This window comes from Bos indicus x Bos taurus, chromosome 23, assembly GCF_003369695.1.
Source record: "Bos indicus x Bos taurus breed Angus x Brahman F1 hybrid chromosome 23, Bos_hybrid_MaternalHap_v2.0, whole genome shotgun sequence".
Taxonomy (NCBI): Eukaryota; Metazoa; Chordata; class Mammalia; order Artiodactyla; family Bovidae; genus Bos; species Bos indicus x Bos taurus.
The window spans coordinates 53,429,300-53,452,111 of NC_040098.1; the positions used below are offsets into that span (position 1 = coordinate 53,429,300).

General features: G+C 39.6%; 2 pseudogenes; one reads left to right on the forward strand and one right to left on the reverse strand.

Moving 5' to 3' along the window:
• The first annotated feature begins 7,612 nt into the window (after positions 1-7,612).
• On the forward strand, positions 7,613-8,903 carry LOC113881943 (annotated as a pseudogene).
• Positions 8,904-9,153: 250 nt separating this feature from the next.
• LOC113881807 lies at positions 9,154-14,975 on the reverse strand (annotated as a pseudogene).
• Positions 14,976-22,812: the final 7,837 nt, after the last annotated feature.

Here is a 22,812-nt window from a genome sequence, read left to right on the forward strand (position 1 = left end):
TCATGTCCACTGAGTTGGTGATGCCATCCAACCATTTCATCCTCTGTCATCCCCTTCTTCTCCCACCTTCAATCTTTCCCAGCATCAGGGTCTTTTCAAATGAGTCAGTTTTTCACATTAGGTGGCCAAAGTATTGGAATTTCAGCTTCAACATTAGCCCTTCCAATGTATATTCAGGATTGATTTCCTTTAGGATGAACTGGTTGGATCTCCTTTCTGTTCAAGGGACTCTCAAGAGTCTTCTCCAACACCACAGTTAAAAAGCAACAATTCTTCAGTGCTCAGCTTTCTTTATAGTCCAACTCTCACATCCATACATAACTACTGGAAAAATGATAGGCTTGACTAGATGGACCTTTGCTGGAAAAGTAGTCTCTGCTTTTTAATATGCTTTCTAAGTTGGTAATAACTTTCCTTCCAAAGGGTAAGTGTCTTTTAATTTCATGGCTGCAGTCACCATCTGCAGTGATTCTGGAGCTCCAAAAATAAAGTCTATCACTGTTTCCACTGTTTCCCCATCTTTTTGCTATGAAGTGATGGGACCAGATGACACGACCTTAGTTTTCTGAATGTTGAGCTTTAAGCCAACCTTCTCACTCTCCTCTTTCACTTTCATCAAGAGGTTCTTTAGTTCTTCTTTACTTTCTGCCATAAGGGTGGTGTCATTTGCATATCTGAGGATGTTGATATTCCTCCCAGCAATCTTGATTCCAGCTTGTGCTTCATCCAGCCCAGTTTTTCTCATGATGTACTCTGCATATCAGTTAAATAAGCAGGGTGACAAGATACAGCCTTGACAGACTCCTTTCCCAATTTGGAACCAGACTGTTGTTCTAACTGTTGCTTTCTGACCTGCATACAGATTTCTCAAGAGGCAGGTCAGGTGGTCTGGTATTCCCATCTCTTTCAGAATTTCCCACAGTTTATTGTGATCCACACAGTCAAAGGCTTTGGCATAGTCATTAAAGCAGAAATTGATGTTTGTTTTTTTTTTTTTCTGGAACTCTCTTGTTTTTTCAAATTTTTTCCAACAGATGTTGGCAATTTGATCTCTGGTTCTTCTCCCTTTTCTAAAACCAACTTGAACATCTGGAAGTTCATGGCTCATGTATTGCTGAAGCCTGGCTTGGAGAATTTTGAGCATTAGTTAACTCGCATATGAGATGAGTGCAATTGTGTGGTAGTTTGAGCATTCTTAGGCATTGCCTTTCTTTGTGATTGGAATGAAAACTGACATTTTCCAGTCCCATGGCCAGTGCTGAGTTTTCCAAATTTGCTGGCATACTGAGTGCAGCATTTTCACAGCATCATCTTTTAAGATTTGAAATAGCTCAACTGGAATTCCATCACCTCCACTAGCTTTGTTCGCAGTGATGCTTCCTAAGGCCCACTTGACTTCACCTTCGAGGATGTCTGGCTCTAGGTGAGTGATCACACCATTGTGGTTATCTGGGTCATGAAGATCTTTTTTGTACAGCTCTTCTGTGTATTCTTGCCACCTCTTCTCAATATCTTCTGCTTCTATTAGGTCCATACCACTTTTGTCCTTTATTGTGCTCCTCTTTGCATGAAATATTTTCTTGGTATCTCTAATTTTCTTGAAGTGAGCTCTAGTCTTTCCCATTCTATTTTTTCCTCTATTTCTTTGCCAAGGAAGGCTTTTTTTCTGATCTCCGAGGAAGGTTTTCTTATCTCTCCTTGCTATTCTTTGGAACTCTGCATTTGAATGGGTATATCTTTCCTTTTCTCCTTTGATTTTCACTTCTCTTCTTTACTCAGCTATTTGTGAGGCCTTCTCAAACAACCATTTTGTGTTTTTGCACTTCTTTTTCTTGGGTATCATCTTGATCCCTGCCTTCTGTACAATGTCATGAACCTCCGTGCACACTTCTTTAGGCACTCTGTCTATCAGATTTAATCCCTTGAATCGATTTGTCACTTTCCCTGTATGATTGTAAGGGATTTGACTTAGGTCATAGCTGAATGGTCTAGTGGTTGTCCCTACTTTCTCCAATTTAAGTCTGAATTTAGCAAGTGAATTTGGCAAGTGGATTTGGATAATATTTGTCACCTCTTTTTTTTTTTTAAGTGAACCACTTTCTCTACTCTTTTGAGATTTGTTTCAGTGCTGCATGAAAAATGATGATGTCAATGTTCTTGGTTAAGTCATGTTCCTGGTTTTAGTTTCCAATTTTCAAAATAATTTGTGGGTGACCTTGAACCACTCATTTTGTGTCATTCATTCAGTTCATTTTTAGGATGAATTATCTGACCTCCAAGATCACTTCTGGCTCATAATCTCCCCAAATCTTGATTCTTTTGGAGAATTTAAAGCAATTTTGCTATTTGCAGAAAATTCAGGATAGTTCTGTAAAGCACTTTAAAAAATGGATCTCATTCATACATTTATTTATATATCTATAAATTTTTTATAGTTAAGCATCTCTAGTATAAAATGTATTTAATCTTGACTCTCTTCCTTGCTCTCTCCCTCTTTAACACACACACACACACATACAGACACACTCACACACACAATGCTTTCTTGTTTTAAATTCCCTTTTTCTTGAGGGAGTGCAAGTTAAGTTATAATAATCTGGTGCCAATGAATTTGCCTTATGTAGCTTCTCCATAAAAGGTGAGAAGGAACTAAGAAGGAGTCTGGGATCCTTGGGCACTGAAGAGGAAAACTTTGCCTGAGTATTATTCTGTCCATGATTTTCCAGCAAAATTGAGGTAGTACAAATGGGAGTTTATGAACAATCTTGGTTTCCATTCAGATTCTTTAATTTGCTAGCTATCTTTGATGTCTGAGCCATCAGAGAAGCACCAAGAATACTGGAGTGGATAGCCATTCCTTTTTCCAGAGGATCTTCAGGACTCAGGGATCAAACCTGGGTCTCCTGCATTACAGGCAGACTCTTTCAGTCTGAGCCACCAGGGAAGCCCCTACTATCCATATTTTGTGGAGAAACTGAACCTCAGAATTATTTTACACAGTTTTCTTTTGTTTGTTTTTATATTTTATCCTTCAACACAGAGATAATACTGATCACAATCACAAATAGGTGGCGAGATCTTGTGAACTGTTGATAGGTGAAAATTCATGGCTCATTTCAATTTTTTGACTGCCTCATCAGAGACAGGCGTTGTGCTAGGAATTTCCTAATGTTGTCTACGATCCACATACCTCACTGTGAGACAGCAGTTTCCTTTTTCTACAGATGAACTTTGAAACTGAGAATCTTACTTTTCCAAAGACAGGCAGTTAATTATGGTGCAGAGTGAAGATTTTATTTCTGATCTAACTGACATCGAAGTTGATGCTCTACTGACTCCAAAAAGAGCCTGAAAGAGTTCACTGATAAATTGTTCTACTACAGTCAACTTCTCCACTAATGACCTCTACTTGTACTCATTCTCCCTAGATGTTTCTCTGTGATCTGTACTTTGGAGGCACCTGGGATCTCTTCAACAGCCATGAGATGCATAGGGTGTGCATTGCTGTGTTTGGCCTGAAAGATAATGCTTATTAGGACTAAAGCACAATAGAAAAGAAGGTGACTGAGCAACATTGTATAATGCAAACCAGGAATGTTTTCCTGAGGTGCAAGGTGCTTTCCTGAGGCAGATAATATACCATGTGAAGATGGGAGAGATTATACCCATGACATTAAGGATACTGGTCACATAATGTTATCAGAAGACATTCTTCTGATTAACCCTCCTTAACTTCCCTTACTCCTGAGATGTTTCTATAATTTATTATAATGTGTTTCATCATTATCTGGATAGTTCCTTAGGGAGATGCTCTCAGTGTGTGCAGTGTTCAAGATTCTATTATAAATAGTGAGGAATTATCATTTTTTTTTGTTGCTGCTGAAGATAGGTCTGCAAATTTTATAGTCTTTGCAATAGAGATTAATGCAGTCACATCTTTAATTTTTAGCCCTTTTTTGAAGAAGAGATTAAGACCTTCCTTGTGGACCTATTTGTTATCAGTGTTTTATTGTCTGGAATTATATACTTGGGAAATATTACTATTTGTATTAATAGTTGATATAAAAATTCATAAGAATATCTTGCTACCATAGGGACTTACAAGAATTTTTGCTCTTTAGGTTTTACCTCTTATATCTTCTCTACAAACCCAGTGATTTTCACGTTGTGTTTTAAAATGTATCTGAATGGAATTGAAAGTATGGTGTCATTGGGATGATTGTTATTCCCAGTGCAGTCACTAAGTTGTGTCCTACTCTTTGCCATCCCATGGACTGTAGCATGTCACGCTTGCCTGTCTTTCACTATATTGAAGAAATAATTATACCTTTGCTGTATCGTGTGTGTGTGTGTGTGTGTGTGTGTGTGTGTAAAATTCCTGAAAAGTTAATGAAAGTAATATTTTAAATTTCTAAATTATACATTCTATATGCTTAATTGCTTTAAAAGACGATGCATAGTTATCTAATAAAGTGGCTCTCTATGAGAAGTTACTTCAGTCATCTGGCCCTAGGACTATGGGATCACCTAAGCTTGAGAGGCATAGATAGTGGTGGTCCAAGAACTCTGTTTTTCAGGCTCTATAGCCATGTCAAGCTCTTCTGGTTCATCAAGCATTGAATTATCAAAAGGATAACTTTTCCCCTTTTTTGGATGATAAGCAAACTGCATTTTAAATGTAGAGAAATAGAATATTAGAGAAAGGTTATCAAAGAGGCAGTAGTGATATACAGTTATTGAGTGTACCCCTAGAGTTCAGTTAATTGGTTTGCATTTCCATCTGGCCAATTTGCAGATGTCTGATCCAAGGAGAGCCTCTAGTATGTCAGTGCTTCAGTTTTCTCATTTTTTAGAAAGATGCTAATTAGAACCTCTCTCCTGGGACCTTTGTTTATAAAAGATCGTGTAAGGAGTCAGCAAAAGGTAGCTGTTATCTCACCTTAAAACTGAGACTGTTGGCACTAGAACAGGTTTTAAATAGAGATTTGATTAGTTATGGACACAGTAATGCATTCTATGAAGCTGATCTGGAGATCAGGATGCTTAAAAATCATGTGTGAATATCCCTGAATGTCTACAGTATATAACAACTACTGTAGTCAGTTTGGAGTGTTCTAAAATGAATGAGACAAACTCTACTATCACAGAGCTAATGATTATGAAAAGTGGAAGAAAACCCACATATCACACAGGAAGGGAAATTGGAGAAGTAGTGTTACTTTATGTTTCTTAGGAGCCTTCATGATTTTTTATATATTTTATACTTAATTGCTGGTGGTGTTGTCACTAAGTCATATTTGGCTATTTGAGGCTCCATGGACTACAGCATGCCAGGCTCCTCTGTCCTTCACTATGTCCCAGAGTTTGCTCAGACTCATGTCTGAGTTGGTGATGCCATCTAACGATCTCATCCTCTTATAATTAGTTGTACCAATCATCCAAATCAAACACTGTTAATTAGGTAATTATGGGTTCACCAAGCGAAGGTAAGAGTTTTTATATATGGAAATTCTTGGTCTTAGCTCTATCTCCCAGTCAAAATCAGTAACTCTCATCTGGCTTAGTTTATCCACACTTAGAAACCAGAAGATCTATGATCATGAAAATATAGGGTACAGGTGAACCCAGACCAGAACTGAAATATCAGCGACTATGTTATGTGCCCAAATCATTTTCTCTATGGTGTATTTAATTCCCATACGAATAATTTCAGGGGTAGGAAGAGTGTTTACAGAGATTAATCAACTTCCAAATTGTGAGTTGCTACTAGTTGGAGGGAGGCATGATACAATCATAGAGTTTATACACTTTTTAAAATAGTTCCTCTTCTAACTTTTTGTATTTTCATTTTCTTTTTCCTCAATATTTTTACATAACTGGCTACTTGCCCGTAACTGAAAAGTCACATCCTCAGAGAGATCTTTGACCACTCTGTGTGCAGCCTGCCTCTTCTTATTTCTGTGTTTATCAGCATGCTCCGTTTCCATCTCATAGTAGTTCCATTCCCTAAATTGTCTCATTTCTGTATTTTTTATTCACTCCTTTTCAAAAAGAATCAATTATAATGCAAACCAAAATCTTGTGTAGCTTGTTCAATTTCATACTGCAAAACTTAGACTACTTCTAGATATAATATAATAAAAATATAATATAGCAAATATATTTGACATAACATTGGTTTTGATGTTTGTAAATGAATTATTATAAGCAAATATAACTACAGACCATTTTATGTCATAATATTCCCTTGAAGCAATGTTATTATGGGGATCTTAAATTCCCAAGATGATGTTAATCCTACAGATGCATCCCTAAGTACTCAGAGCAGTTTACTTCTCAGAAGACTTATCTGGGGAAGTGTATTAAACAGAGAAAACATTCGTTGTGGACATTTTAATTGTAATGACATTGAATTTGAAAATAATTAGACATGTAATGGATTGTTGCTGAAAAGCAGTAGAATCTTAAATAAGACAATAATTTTAAAAGCATGGCACCTGAATTTTATATGTATATAGAATTTGTATATTGATATAATTTTGATATGGTGATTGAACCACTCGCGGTTTACTTTACTGAGATAACTGTTAAACTGATACAGTCTGTGTTGTTAAATACTGCTTACCTCATCCTGCAAGCAGCAGTAATCAAACAAGTGAAATATATAGCTAAATAAAATAAAACATGATGAGGATTTTCATAAGTTGAAAGCTTTTTATATCATATGCTGGCATAGTGTATAAAAGTATGTCAATGGCTAGATTGTAAGACCAAGCTTTAAGACAATCATCCCGTAAAATTGCGTAGATAAGAAGATATCTTCTGAACTTCCCTGGTGACTCAGTGGATAAGAATATGCCTACCAATGTAGGGGACATAAGTTCGATCCCTGGTTGGAGGAAGCCTCCACGTGCCATGGAGCAACTAAGCCCGAGAGCCACGACTACTGAGCCTGTGCTCTAGAACCTGTGAGCCACGACCATTGAAGCTGCTCACCTAGAGTCAGTGCGCCACAACAGGAGAAGCCACTGCAGTGAGAAGCCCACACACCCAACCAAGAGGAGCCAAGCGCAGACAAAAATAAATAAATACATTTAAAAAAAAGGATATCTTCCAAGTCATAGGGAAATGAGCAGGTTAATATTACATGTGCATTTGTATTAATATAGACAATGACAGGCAACCATCATACACAAAAATAGTATTCAATGGCATTTCAATGATTCACTCTTATTACTTCCCTGGTCAGCACAAAGTGGTTGTCTGACCTTATTGAATATTTACATTTATGAGTCTCAAGTCATTTCCTATAAGACAATATGCTGAAATGGATTTGGTCATTCTCTGATGACTCTCAGTCTAGCTTTACTTCTGTTAGCTCTCTATGATGTTAGCATCATTGAAATAATTTAGCAAAAATAAGTGTCTAATACTAGTAGTATATGAATGTAATTGTCCGTTTTAAAGTTAAGAAACTAATAAATATTGTAATAATTACCTATAAGTCCTATTAAAGGACATAAATGTGATTATATACTCATATTAAACTTTGTGCAAAGTCTACATTGATTTTTATATTATTTGAACTAGAATACTGATAAACATGACTCAAAATTTTCAAGAATAAAATAAATCCATTTGTTGCTTTTAGTTTGTCCATAGGCACTGCAGACTGGGTCTAAGTGAAGGCAATGCCAAATTTCACAGATGTGACAGAATTTGTTCTTCTGGGGTTGACCAGTCGTCAGGAGCTTCAGGGTCTCTTTTTTGTGGTGTTTCTAGTAGTTTACATGATCACTCTGATAGGGAACACTGGTATCATTATTTTGATCAGCATCAGCCTCCAGCTTCAGAGCTCCATGTACTTTTTCTTGAGTCCTTTGTCTTTTGTGGATGTGTGGTTCTCTTCCATTGTCACTCTGAAGATGCTGGAAAACTTACTATCAGACAAAACCCATTTCCTGTGTGGGGTGTTTGGTGCAGTGTTACTTCTTCAGAGCCCTTGTCCACGTGGAAGTATATATCTTGGCTGTGATGGCCTTTGATTGCTACATGACCATCTGCAACCCTCTGCTTTATGGCAGTAAAATGTCCAGGAGTGTCTGTGCTCATCTCATCTCTGTGACACACATCTATGGATTCTCTGTTAGCCAAATCTGCACACTCTGGACATATGGCCTGTACTTCTGTGGAAACTTTGAAATCAACCACTTCTATTGTGCTGACCCTCCTCTTATCAAGACTGCCTGTGGAGGGGTCCACGTTAAAGAATGCACCATGATTGTTATTGCTGGGATTAATTTCACATATTCCCTCTCAGTGGTTCTCGTTTCCTATACCCTCATCATAGCGGCCGTGCTGCACATGTGCTCTGCCGATGGCAGGAGGAAGGCATTCTCCACGTGTGGGTCCCACCTGACAGCTGTTACCATGTTTTATGGGGCTCTCCTCTTCATGTATCTCAGGAGGCCTACTGAAGAGTCTGTGGAGCAGGGGAAGATGGTGGCTGTGTTTTACCCCACAGTGATTCCCATGCTGAATCCCATGATCTAGAGTTTGAGGAACGAAGATGTGAAAGAGGCGGTCAACAATGCAATCGTCAAGGCAAGCTTGAAGCAGTGCACCTGCAGTGCATAATTCCATGTATGCCACTTCCTGTTATAAATGTCCAGGCATATAAATAACCCTGTTTAAAATAAACTGTATACAGGCAACACTTAAATATACTAAGAGGTCCAGTCTAACACAGTGATGGTTTACCCCGTGAACGGACTCTCAGGACTAAGCCTCCTTTATCTACATATGCAAACATACTAACCCTGACCTATTACTGTTAGTCACAGTGTATGTAAAACTGTGCTAAGTGTAGTCATCGGATAACTCATAAACACATTTGGATAAGCACACGTTAATTTGGAGGTATTTTTGTAAGAGTTGAATATGCTTTCTTAGGATATTTTCTATATATAATTGCTTTTCACTTGTTTTAAAGTAATATGTAATTTCATGAGAAAAAATTAAGACTTCATCACTTTTCCATGAATGTAAAAGTTGGTGGATCCTCATGTATCAAAAAAGCTTTCAATAACATTCATACATGCATGGACTTTTGAAAACAAAAATGTTTTCAGAATCTTCAGCTAGTGTCATGAATCAATCAGAAGGTTAACTCTCAGTATATATTGCTCTATAATTAACACTATTTGTGTTTCAAACCATCTGTTGGCTCACTGTAATTCTACTCTTTGGTTTGGATTTTGGCTAGTTGTTTTTCTCTTCATTAATTTAAATAGGTGAAAAATTTATGAGTAAAGCCTATCATGTCCTTCTCATAGTTTAAAAAGATGAAGCAATATGGATTTTTGTCATTTAAAATCTAACTTTTGATCAGAAGAATGTCCTGTTAAACATTTGATTGCTATGATGAAGGTATTGTTTGATTCCAAATTCTTGTCACTAACATTACATTCTTAGATCTGTATTTAGCTGCTTAAGTCAAGCTTTTAATAACTAGAGTGCATCAACTAGGTAAGAATCTGTGTAAAACTAAATGTCATTGCACTGCTGCTGCTGCTAAGTCGCTCCAGTAGTGTCCGACTCTGTGCGACCCCATAGGCGGCAGCCCACCAGGCTTCCCCGTCCCTGGGATTCTCCAGGCAAGAACACTGGAGCGGGTTGCCATGTCCTTCTCCAGTGCATGAAAGTGAAAAGTGAAAGTGAAGTCGCTCAGTCGTGTCCGACTCTTAGCGACCCCATGGACTGTAGCCCACCAGGCTCCTCCATCCATGGGATCAGCACAGCTCAAACTGGTATCCATTGGGATCTGATTACACGTTTACAATTCAATTTATGTTGATTGGTGTCCACTTAATCTACCTTCATTCTTAATATAAGTGGAATACACTTTTTGTCCTTGTTGACTCTTGCTAATAATACCAGCATAAAAGCAAATCAGAAGTAGAAGTAATTTCTCATGAATGAGTTTATTCTTACGCTACGCTAAGTCACTTCAGTCGTGTCCAACTCTGTGTGACCCCATAGACGATAGCCTACCAGGCTCCCCCGACCCTGGGATTCTCCAGGCAAGAACACTGGAGTGGGTTGCCATTTCCTTCTCCAATGCATGAAAGTGAAAAGTCAAAGTGAAGTCACTCAGTCGTGTCCGACTCTTAGCGACCCCATGGACTGTAGCCTACCAGGGTCCTTCGTCCATAGGATTTTCCAGGCAAGAGTACTGGAGTGGGGTGCCATTGCCTTCTCCGGAGTTTATTCTTGTTTAGGGGCTAATCCAATTAAAAGGGGTACACAATTGAACATATGTAGAAAGATTCTGAGAAGTAACATTTACTTGTGGTAGTATCACTGGAAAGATGGATTCATTTAAGCACAGAAAGTACTGTTACTCAGGCTAATTTACTAATTGCCCACAAGCCACATTCCCTAAGATTGGTTCTGAGAAAAAGCAGATGGTGGGAGGAGAGTTCTTTTTCATAACTTTAGGTTCTAAGCAGGAAGAAAGAGTACTATTTGATTAGTGTTGGAAACTACATTAACAGAGTTTTTTTTTTTTTTTTTAATGTTTTCAAATCACCCAAGTTTGCTTCTAACAAGTTGGTGTCAAGTATGAAATGATAGGCTGCTCAAGAAACAATCGTACTGACAGAGACCATTATAACTTGACCCTTTAAGATCACATTTTCTGTGATCCTTATGGCAGACATATTCCTCAGTGTCCATTATTTTATGTTTTATTTTATAAGTAAAACATTTGTCATCCAGCTGTTCACCACTGTTCCCATTGCCCCTTGTCAGTGGGATACATAATGTTGTCCAGTCTTGGCAATGAGCCATCAGTAGAAAGTGGTGCCTGAAACCTGAAGATCACCTTCTCTATGTTAAAGCCATTAGATATGGACTTTTTTCTCTTCCTTCCCACTTGAAAATGTTGCCACTGAAATGATCACTTTTTAGACAAAGATGGAAACCACATATTGAGGGTCTAATTGCCTTTCCCAAACCCCTTAACTCATACTGCTGCCTGAGAAAGGAATAAATTATTAAGTCACTGCAGCTTGGGAGTTCATTTAGCTATAGTGATATTTTTGCTCTTATAATACTTTCCATAAACATATCCTTGGCATTTCACCTCTGCATCTTACCACTCACTAGGACAATTTTTACCTGAGAATGATCAAGTCTCTTCAGAAACTATTCTGGTATTGAGATCAGGGAATCTTGTCTTCTGTCTTAACCAGAAGGAGAAAAAGTCAAGGTTCTGATCTATATTAGATATTAGGTTATATATCCCTTTGTCGTAACTACTTGATGAGTCCTTGGGCTTGTTATGACCTTTAAGAGTCCAGTTGTCACATTAACTGGTTTTGGATCCCTTTTGACCCATCATCTAGGCCATTTCGCTAGCCTTTTTAGGTACTTACAACTCTCTTTCTTAAGCTTAGGAAATCTCAGCTATTTTTTGTCTGCGCTGTGCTTGCAGGTGTAGATAAGGTGTGTTTTCACCATACATTTGAGCCAGCACATCTTTAACTGTCCTTACTTATTAGTGGGGCTTCCCCAATGGGTCAGCAGCAAAGAATCATCTGCAAGGCAAGAGACATGATTTCAATCCCTGGGGGAACATCCCCTGGAGAAGGAAATGGCAACCTACTCCAGTATTCTTGCCTGGAACACCCCATGGACAGAGGAGCCTGGTGGGTTACATTCCATAGGGTCACACAGAGTCGAACACAACTGAGCATGCACACACTTATATGCACTTATTATGAGTGAAATTGTTCCCCCAGAAGATGTGTTAAGTTCCTAACCTGAAGAACTTCAGAGTTTGGTTATAGGATCATTGGGTTATAGGGTCATTATTTGGATGTAGGGTCATTGAAGATGCAATTGTTAATATGAAGTCATACTGAAGTAAGGTAGACGGTTAATCCAGTGTGCTGCTGCTGCTGCTAAGTCGCTTCAGTTGTGTCTGATTCTGTGCGACCCCATAGATGGCAGCCTACCAGGCCCCACCGTCCCTGGGATTCTCCAGGCAAGAACACTGGAGTGGGTTGCCATTTCCTTCTCCAGTGTGAGTGATGTCCTTACAAGAATGAAGAAATTTGGACACAGATGTAGAGGGAAGATGACCATGAGAAGACAGCAGAGACTGGAAAGATGCTTACAAGACAAGGAATGCCTGGGACCATGAGCAGCTGGAAAGAACAAGGAAGGAACCTCCCCTAGAGCTTCACAGAGAGCCTGGTTCCACCAATACCTTGACTTCAGACTTGTAGGCTCCAGAACTGTGAGAAAATAAATTTTTGTTGTTCTGAGTCAATGAGTGTGTGGTGCTTTGTTAACGCGGACTGATGAAACTAATATATTTCTTTACAGTAATTTTTAAAAGTTAGAACTTGGGTTTTACTTGGTTTTTCTTAGTGTCCCAGGCTATCATCCTGTCTGCTCTAGGAGCTCTTCAAATGTATCTGAAGTTTCTTAGTAAACCTGTGGTTTTGCAGCAACCTCCCCTGAATCCAGTGTGCTACCCAGAAGGGGCACCAGAGTCCTTCTGAAAGATTCACTGACCTTTAAACCCTTCTCACATTGCCAATCTCAGGTCCAGCCCTTACTCTGCAGTTTACTATAGAAGCTCACTGCTGTGCTTTTAACTATTTAAATTATACTTTTGGAATTATTTAAAAAATAGCAACAACAAAGATGTTCTCCTCTCTTGAGTTTTATCTTTGGCAATTGACAGTCATGATTCCCAAGATTAATTTCTGTGCAACTGTGCTCCCTGACCCCAAACGAAGTTGATTTAAGAACTTGAAAATCAGGATTGCAATTCATTGCTTCTCTTCAGAATTTGTACAGTTTACATCCACTTAGAACACCTTGTTGCTGCTTTAATAATGGTGTTGAGGTTAGGTGAGGCATAAATTAAAATAAAGTTTAATATAAATAATTTAACATGGCAATATTGATGTCTTCACATAAATGTGAAATCTAATTTAACAATGAAATGTTTACTAAGATAACTTGGATAAAATAAGCTAAACTGTTTCTAAATAACTTATACAATCAATTTTTTTGCCAGTATTTTCCAAAATAGCAGACTATTCAGCATATTCAGGAATGTTTTTGATTTTGCCCTATGAGAATAGCTCACAATATCACCCACATGGTAGACACCAAACATTTGAATCTGAATTAAAAAAAAAAAATTCCAGTTGATGGTTTAAGTGGGTCTTAGATTGCATCACTTTACAACCACCCCAACATAGAACAATATTCCTGACATCTGACAGCAACCATGTTTAAACTTGGTTTTAAACTATCGCTTCCTGTCAAACCATTGTAATGTCTTCAAATCCCTAAAATATAAAAGGATCTTAAGCCTTGCTGAGGGAATATAAGGGTATGTCTGCATTTTTGTTTTGATACAGAAAAAGAGAGTATGACTTTCCAAAAGCTGGCCCTGATTTCCAGATCTGCATGTCGAAAAATGACATCTTTTCAAACAACATGAGAACCGTGGAATTACAGAGAGTGACCACCAGTGAATCTAGTGGGAGTCAGAAGCAGAGAGGAATTATTTTTAGCAGACAGGGTGCAGTTGAGGAACAGCTACTGCCTGGAACGACATGGGGATGGACAAGAAATTTACTTTACCACCTCCCTTGTTCTGTTTCCACAATGTGTAAAATAGAAACATTTTTGAAAGCAGTGGCTAAATCTTATTATCAGTTAAATAGAAACTATCCAGGTCAAAACTATCAAGTGTCACAGATGCAAATAGTAGCAATTTGTTAAAAATGTGCATTATAGTCTTTTAAACCTTTTACTTATAAATTATATGAAAAATAGAACACATGTGCAAAGTCATTTTGCTCATATAAAAATGGCAGAAATAAAATTAACCTATCAAAGATAATAAAAACAACACATCTGCGTGTGGCATAGTTTCAAGACAGTCAGTGTTACAAGATACATTTTAATGTTTACTAGAGACAGGAAATAACATTTTTTAAAGGCTTTCCTCAAGGCATTTTTTACCTCTTGGTTCCTCAGGCTGTAGATCATGGGATTCTACATAGGAATGACTATTGTGTAGACGACAGAGGCCACTTCGTCTGTGTCAAGGGAATGGTTTGATTTGGGCTGCAGATACATGAAGATCAGAGTCGCTTGGAATATAGTGACAGCAGTCAGATGAGAACCACAGGATGAGAATGCTTTGTGCCTCCCTTCTGCAGATTGAATTCTCAGGATGGCAGCCACAATGTATAGGGAAGAAATAAGGACCGTGGTCAAAGGGCTGATTATGTTGAATCCAGCAAAGATAAAAATCAAGATCTCTTTCAGGCTGGTGTCTGAGCAGGCAAGGGCCATCAAAGGGACATCATCACAATAGAAGTGATTAATAACATTGGGGCCATAGTAGATCAGTCGAAAAGTAACAACTGTGTGGAGGAAAGCAACAGAAAAGCTGTATCAGTAAGGGCCTGCTACCAGTTGCATGCACACCTTTTGAGACATGATCACCATGTAGAGAAGAGGATCGCAGATGGCCACATAGCGGTCATAAGCCATTACTGCAAGAAGGAACGTCTCCAAAATCAAGAAGTTCAGGAAAAAGCCCAGCTGTGCGCACATGCATAGAGAGATATGGACCTGTGCTTGCTCAGGAGGGTCTCCGGGACCTTTGGGGCTATTGATGAGGAGTAACAGAAGTCTACAAAGGCCAGATTACTGAGAAAAAAGTACATGGGTGTGTGAAGGTGAGGATCCAACCGGATTAAGGAAACGATGCCAATGTTTCCCACCAGAGTTAGAGAATATACCACTAAAATGAGAAGAAAGAGAAGGATTTCACTCTCTCTCTGGACTGAAAAACCCAAAAGAATGAGTTCCATCACCTGGTAATATTCTCTTCAATCATTTGTTCTAGTCTCTGAACTGCTGAAAAGAGACAAGTTAAAGACAAATAAGTTATCAGGAGTAAGGAATTGTCATCAGATGCCAAAACGTGTGTGTTTTAACTTGAGAAAGTATTGCTCATTGAAGCAGAATAAGTTGCTCAGTCGTGTGCGACCCTTTGCGACCCCATGGACTGTAGCCTACCAGGCTCATCCATCCATGGAATTTTCCAGGCAAGAGTACTGGAGTGGGGTGCCATTTCCTTCTCCAGGGATCTTCCTGACCCAGGGATTGAACCCAGGTCTCCCACATAGCAGGCAGACGCTTTACCGTCTGAGCCACCAGGGAAGTTCCCCAGAAGTTCTGAAGCAGAATATCAGAACAAATAAATATATCCCCTCTCAAACTCTCCTGTCTGACTATTTATAATTTTCTGAAGCCAAAAATTGAGGTTTAATAAAAATATTGTTTATAAATATATGTAATATTTTAAGTTTAGATTATTTTTAGTCATATTAAATAATAGAATAAAGACATTTTAAAATACCCGGCTCCCATATTTACTTCTCAGCGGAGTAAAACTTTAATATGTAACATTTTATTTGTTTTAATAGACATTTATTTTAACAAATGTTCATTATGCTAAATATAATACAAAGCTAAACAGGATATTCCATGGATAGAAAAGTGGAGGAAATTAAATATTTCTATTTGTGAATTAGGCACATTTTGGATTCATATGTAATTTATTCATTTTCAAATACTACTTTCTAAAAGTGAAAAAGCACACTTGTAGTTAGAATACACATATGTTAAAAAGTAGAGTCCTTTATAATCATTTCCTCAATGGACTTGAGTTTGAGCGATCTCCGGGGACAGTGAAGGACAGGGAAGGCTGGCATGCTGCAGCACATGGGGTCTCAAAGAGGCAGACACGACTGAGTGAGTGAACAGCAACAAATGGTTTTACAGGAATTATTTTCAACACATAATCAGGAATACTTTCTAAATTATTGGTGGCATTATTGGTGTTACCAATTTTTAGTGATTTTTTGCCTGGGGAGCCCTAACGCGGGGTGGCCCAGCAACTGCCTGCGAGGCCTCCCGTGGCTGTTTGCTTCCTTCTACCAGAGCTAGCTGTGCTCTCCGCTTCAGTTTTTCGCAAGCCAGGGCTGCGCCTGCCACTCTTCACCAGGGGGCCCATGGGAGGTGCCAGGGGCCCATGGGTGGTGCCAGGTGCCCTCGGCTAGGTGACCCCAGCATGGCACCCTGCTGTGGTGCTGATACACTCCCGAAGCCTCCTCCCCCATGGGCAGTACTGCGATGACCTAGAAATGTGTTTGCAAGGCTCGGAAAGTGTAGGGTGACACACGGCCCTGATTTGGGAATTGAGGCCCTTGGAGCAGGCTTGGTGGTCTGACCTCTGAGGAGCCGAACCCCAGCTGCGAGGAGAGCCCTGAAAACACATTCTCTCGCCTGCCTTTCCTTCCTCCAAGATAGATAGCTTTCCCAGTCTCTTGTGTGCTGAGAGTCACACAGGGCTGGAATGCACTTGCTTTAATGTCATTATTCAGTAGCAATTGCCCCTGAGGCCCTGCACCTAGGTTGGGCTGCCACACTCACAGGCAAATCAAAGTGACCTCCAAATGAGTAAGCTCTTTGCATCAAGTAGCCTAAGTATTGGAGTTTCAGGTTCATATTTGTCCTTCCAATGTATATTCAGGCCTGATTTCCTTTAGGATGGAGTGGTTGGGTCTCCACAGTTCAAAAGCATCAAATCTTCAGCAGTCAACTTTCTTTATAGTCCAACTTTCACATCCATACATGACACATGGATAAACCATAGCCTTGACTAGACAGATCTTTGTTGGCAAAGTAACGTCTCTGCTTTTTAGCATGCTGTCTAGTTTGGTCATCACTTTCTTTCCAAGTCCTAAGCATCTTTTCGGAGAAGGCAATGCCAACCCACTCCAGTACTCTTGCCTGGAAAATCCCATGAACGGACGAGCCTGGTAGACTGCAGTCCATGGGGTTGCTAAGAGTCAGACACGACTGAATGACTTCACTTTCACTTTTCACTTTCATGCATTAGAGAAGGACGTGGGAACCCACTCCAGTGTTCTTGTCTAGAGAATCCAAGGGTCAGGGGAGCCTGGTGGGCTGCTGTCTATGGGGTCGCACAGAGTTGGACACGACTGAAGTGACTTAGCAGCAGCAGTAGCAAGCCTCTTTTAACTTCATGGCTGCAGTCACCATCTGCAGTGATTTCTGAGCCCCCCAAAATAAAGTCTGCCGCTCTTTCCACTGTTTTCCCATCTATCTGCCATGAAGTGATGAGGCCAGATGCCATGATCTTAGTTTTCTGAATGTTGAGCTTTAAGGTAGCTCTTACACTCTCCTTTTTCACTTTCATCAAGAGGCTCTTTAGTTCTTCTCTTTCTGCCATAAGGGTGGTGTCATCTGTATATCTGAGGTTATTGACATTTCTCCTGGCAATCTTGATTCCAGCTTGTGCTTCATCCAACCCAGAGTTACTCACGATGTACTCTGCATATAAGTTAAATAAGCAGGGTGACAATATACAGCCTTACATATTCCTTCTCCTATTTGGAACCAGTCTGTTGTTCCATGTCCAGTTCTAACTATTTCTTCCTGACCTGCATACAGATTTCTCAAGAGGCAGATCAGGTGGTCTGGTATTCCCATCTCTTTCAGAATTTTCCACAGGTTATTGTGATCCACACAGTCAAAGGCTTTGGCATAGTCAATAAAACAGAAATGGATGTTTCTCTGGAACTCTCTTGCTTTTTCCTTAATCCAGTGGATGTTGGCAATTTGATCTGTGGTTCCTCTGCCTTTTCTAAATTCAGCTTGAACATCTGGAAGTTCACAGTTCACGTATTGTTGAAGCCTGGCTTGGAGAATTTTGAGCATTACTTTACTAGCGTGTGAGGTGAGTGCAACTGTGAGGCAGTTTGAACATTTAGAAACAAACTTAGAGCGTCCTTTTAAATAACTTAATTAATTAAACCTTTTAGCAATATAACACATCAAATAAAAATGAGGTTTGTTAGGGAGCTGGGAAAAGCCAAGCAGCCATCTTGGATTTCCCATAGCCCTGACTTCTTGATTTACAGCTACTGTTCATGCATTTTTAATCCCCCACTTTAGGAGTAGACTGTTGCCATGTTTTAAGGATGTCAGAATAGCAAAAGTCTAACAGTGAGGTGTTATTTTTTTGTGGAGGCAGAATGAGCTTTCACATGTTCCATAATCTTAAAGAATGCTTATTTACTTTACCAAAGTAACAAAAGATTTTAAAAACAAATATAAATCACTTAAAGGCAAAGAAATTCATAATCTGTTTTTGAAAGCTTCATTCTTAGAAAACTTTGTTCTCTTAACATAGTCAGCTCAGTTCAGTTCAGTTGCTCAGTTGTGTCCGACTCTCTGCGACCCCATAAATCGCAGCATGCCAGGCCTCCCTGTCCATCACCAACTCCCGGAGTTCACTCAGACTCACATCCATCGAGTCAGTGATGCCATCCAGCCATATCATCCTCTGTCGTCCCCTTCTCCTCCTGCCCCCAATCCCTCCCAGCATCAGAGTCTTTTCCAATGAGTCAACTCTTCGCATGAGGTGGCCAAAGTACTGGAGTTTCAGCTTTAGCATCATTCCTTCCAAAGAAATCCCAGGGCTGATCTCCTTCAGAATGGACTGGTTGGATCTCCTTGCAGTCCAAGGGACTCTCAAGAGTCTTCTCCAACACCACAGTTCAAAAGCATCAATTCTTCACAGTCTAACTCTCACATCCATACATGACCACAGGAAAAACCATAGCCTTGACTAGATGGACCTTTGTTGGCAAAGTAATGTCTCTGCTTTTGAATATGCTATCTAGGTTGGTCATAACTTTCCTTCCAAGGAGTAAGTGTCTTTTAATTTCATGGCTGCAATGACCATCTGCAGTGATTTTGAAGCCCCCCAAAATAAAGTCTGACACTGTTTCCCCATCTATTTCCCATAAAGTGATGGGACCAGATGCCATGATCTTCGTTTTCTGAATGTTGAGCTTTAAGCCCACTTTTTCACTCTCCACTTTTACTTTCATCAAGAGGCTTTTTAGTTCCTCTTCACTTTCTGCCATAAGGGTGGTGTCATCTGCATATCTGAGGTTATTAATATTTCTCCTGGCAATCTTGATTCCAGCTTGTGCTTCTTCCAGTCCAGCGTTTTCTCATGATGTACTCTGCATATAAGTTAAATAAGCAGGGTGACAATATACAGCCTTGACATACTCCTTTTCCTATTTGGAACCAGTCTGTTGTTCCATGTTCAGTTTTAACTGTTGCTTCCTGACCTGCATCCAGATTTCTCCAGAGGCAGATCAGGTGGTCTGGTATTCCCATCTGCTTCAGAATTTTCCACAGTTTATTGTGATCCACACAGTCAAAGGCTTTGGCATAGTCAATAAAGCAGAAATAGATGCTTTTCTGGAGCTCTCTTGCTTTTTCCATGATCCAGTGGATGTTGGCAATTTGATCTCTGGTTCCTCTGCCTTTTCTAAATCCAGCTTGAACATCAGGAAGTTCATGGTTCACGTATTGCTGAAGCCTGGCTTGGAGAATTTTGAGCATTACTTTACTAGCATGTGAGATGAGTGCAATTGTGTGGTCGTTTGAGCATTCTTTGGCATTGCCTTTCTTTGGGATTGGAATGAAAATTGACCTTTTCCAGTCCTGTGGCCACTGCTGAGTTTTCCAAATGTGCTGGCGTATTGAGTGCAGCACTTTCACAGCATCATCTTTCAGGATTGAAATAGCTCAACTGGAATTCTATCACCTCCACTAGCTTTGTTTGTAGTGATGCTTTCTAAGGCCCTCTTGACTTCCCATTCCAGGATGTCTGGCTCTAGATGAGTGATCACACCATCGTGATAGAGAGTAGACTAAATCCCAGTCCGGTACCAGCTGTACCAGATAACAACAAACAAAATGTGTTTATCGATGAATCTTAGAAGTCTTTTCCATAAATCTTCAAGTAGCAGTATTCTTGCAAAGGCATCAGAATGAGACCATAGAAGGTGTGTTTAAAATCTGATTAAATTGCAATTGACAAAGTAGCCTGGTCATTGCTGTGATATGTAACACTTTAATATGATAACTAGAATTACAACTGACAACATTTTACCAGGACATATCAGATTCTCATGAATTTCACATAATTTCTAGGATATCTATATTAGTAACATCAACCATACACTATAACCTGACGAGATTCACCACTTTCCAACAATACTTCCCATGTAATTTAACATGTCAAATGAACTCAGGTAGTTTAATATCTCTCTTTGGGATGTCTCAGGGGCCCTCTGAAGCACCCCAAAGTTAGCTAGATGTCAAATGCTTTAGGAAATGTTTTCAATAAATATCAAACGGGTTTATAACACTCTGTCGGATAGGATCATATAAGTCGCTGTGAAACAATAGTTACTCACTTGGCCAAAGGTAACAAAAGATTTCAAAGGTAAACATAGATCACTTCAGAGATAAAGAAACTTAAAATCCATTATCTAAGGCAGTTCAACATCTCAAGAAAACTTGTATTTATGCACAAAACTCTTCCCTTGGGTCCACTTCCCATGAAACCTTCTCATCACGTTCTGTGCCCATAACTTTGTTCCCCCATCCTGAAACAGCCACCTGTAAGTCAGACCCACTTCCTTCTCCCTCCATAAAATGTAATTTCATGTATCGTATCTTTTTTACTGAAAACACACATCCTATTTTCCTTAAGCAACCAAGAACTGGCCTTTATATTAGCATTCTATAGATTGGTGAACATAATTACCAGCGATAATTTCTAAAGAAAATTCTAGAGAACATCTCAGGATGGCATCAAACATTATTCATTAATCGTCCAAAATCTCTAGTTTCTCCCTAAGAGGAAGTTAGTGTTCAGTGATGAATGCTTCAGAATCTTATTTGGAAATGACCTAGCTATTCAATACGCTTCTGTCACTTACTTTAGCACCCCCCTAGAAATTCAAGTTACCCCAATCTGGAGAGACTACTTTAGACAGGCATTTCTAAAATATAATTATTCTTAATAGTTTATCTAAAAGTTCATATCTCATTTACATTTTTTATGAGTTTTACTTTTTTCTAGAGGTACTTTCCTTGTTGACAAACTTGTAATAGATGTAACAATATAACAATATGTAACTTATAATAAACCTAGGCACAATTAAAATATTATGCTTCATGTTAATGACTCTTAGACATGTCTATATTAGATTAGCAAACAAACATTAATACTAGATATTTCATATTGAATATTTCTCAGTTCATGTGAATATGATATTCATTTAGATTAATTGCACTTGTATTTAGAATTGTCTGATTTGTAAGTACTTATTTTTCTTTGAAGTGCAGTGAAGTGAAGTGAAGTCGCTCAGTCATGTCCAACTCTTTTCGACCCCATGGACTGTAGTCTAACAGGCTCTTCTGTCCATGGCATTTTCCAGGCAAGAATACTGGAGTGGGTTGCCATTTCCTTCTCCAGGAGATCTTCCCGACCCAGGGATTGAACCCAGGTCTCCTGCATTGTAGGCAGACGCTTTACCATCTGAGCCACCAGGGAAATGTGACCCTCAAATCTATGGCCAGCTGACTTTCAACCAGCATCCTGAAAGGATAGTCTTTTCAACAAGTGGTGGTGAACAACTAGAGAGCCGTTAAGTGAAACAAACCAACCAACTCCCCCCAACCCTTACTTTAAGAACGTTTATTCTTCAACTTCTCTTTAGGCCAATAAAATTAGAACTCATTTACCATTTTGGCAATATTATTAAAACAAACAAACAAAAGACACACACTGAGACATACATAAATCGAGACAGACAGACAGAAATCTCATAGTTTTCCACTTGACATTGAAAATGTCTCTTTGACGACCCCCCCCCCCCGCCCCGCCATTTTCTTGAAGTTCTAATTTGCCCAAGGCTGAGGTTTCAGGCAAAGTGGGCTGTGTATTTCATGTATTTCAGGGAATGAAAGGGGTTAACTTCAAGCTTTTCCCTAGGCAGTCTTTTTAACAAACTTGTTGTAAGAAAAAATTTTTTCAGTTTAACCAGTTTTCTCTGCAGTCTAAAGAATATCATGGCCATCCTGTGTCAGAAAGTCACCTTTCCTTTCTGTAGTCATAGTTTTATACCTGAATTATAGGCTGAATAGTGCTCAAATTGACTCTGATGTCAGGGGCAGATCAGCTGATACAAATCTTGGATTGTCCCTCTGGTGGGAAGGGAGGTCTTTGTCCCATCAGAAGGATCTGAAGGGTTAAGGGAATTTGCAGGAGTGGGGGAAGCTTGGTCCTTCCCCATCCTGAGAAGCAGGAGTAGTTACAAGGGAATTCTTTAGGATGTTCAGGGGTGGGGGAAGCTCGGTTCTCTCTCCACCTGAGAGATAAGCATAGTTAGAAGGGGATCTTCAGAGTGTTAGGAGAGCTTTTGATCCTTCAGGCTTTTGAATATAGGAGGAAGACCTGGACCAAAGGGAACCTCAGAATCCTCTCCAAGAGATCATGTGGGCATGAAAGATCGAGTAGGGGTCGTCTAGGAAACCTGATGGAGAGAGACAGAGGGAGACAGGAGACAGGGAGGCAACAGGAAGACATGAGGCATGAGTCCCTGAGACCCGGATTCCGACTAAGGGCCCTGAAGGACTGAACGTAAGGAGATTCTGAGTTCTCTCACTGCTTTTGGCAAAAGCTAGTGTGCCTTTCAGAGGCCATTTTTTGGGGTCCCCCATGGCGCAGGAGTGCAGCTGGGAGGAGTTGCTGCACTTCCAAGGTCAGGGGCGGCAGCTGAGAGGAGCTACCTCATGTCCGAG